Source organism: Penaeus monodon, chromosome 22 (genome assembly GCF_015228065.2).
Source record: "Penaeus monodon isolate SGIC_2016 chromosome 22, NSTDA_Pmon_1, whole genome shotgun sequence".
In the NCBI taxonomy this organism is placed as follows: domain Eukaryota; kingdom Metazoa; phylum Arthropoda; class Malacostraca; order Decapoda; family Penaeidae; genus Penaeus; species Penaeus monodon.
This window is the reverse complement of record NC_051407.1, coordinates 6,862,279-6,862,956: the sequence shown is the minus strand read 5'-3', so window position 1 is coordinate 6,862,956 and position 678 is coordinate 6,862,279.

Genomic DNA, 678 nt, shown 5'->3' with positions numbered 1-678 from the left:
AGCAAACTCACTAATACGACAGAGACCTAACTTACCAGGAGCTTCATGTTGGAATTAATGCTTCCCCGCGTCAGGTTCTGGCTTTTATATGTCACATTTCCTCTCGCTCCATTCTCCTAGTCTCCTCATCACCCTCTCATAACCTACCCCGCCCATTATGGTTACTTCCTTCTGTTGGTGTGTGCGTTAGCGTACGCATTTCTTATTCCGCTCTTCTCACAATGTGTAGGTCACCCAAGATGCTCCCTCACCTGATTCCACTCTATCCCTTACCCCGCTTTATTCCCATTTCCAAACCTGTCTCTTCTCCACGAGCCCAGTCACTCCTATCTTCTCTCCCGTCGAGTTAAATAAATTCTACGTATGAAGTTCATTGAGAATAAAGTATATTTTTCTTTATAATACTGTATTCGAACCTCGATCTATCTAAGTATATGTATATGGGCATGTTTCTAAATCTATTTCTTCCGTTTTTATTTCATTTCCTGTTTCCTTTTTGTTCCATCGTAACATTTCCCCATTTTTTCCCTATCCTTCATGCTTTGGAGGAAATATAGGTAACATAGGCTATAATTGCCAACGAAAATCGTTGTTTGGGTTTGTGTTCCATGCAACATCTTGAACCCGGAGAAAAAGGATGGTGTAGTCTTCACACTTTTTATGCTTGGAATAGTTTCA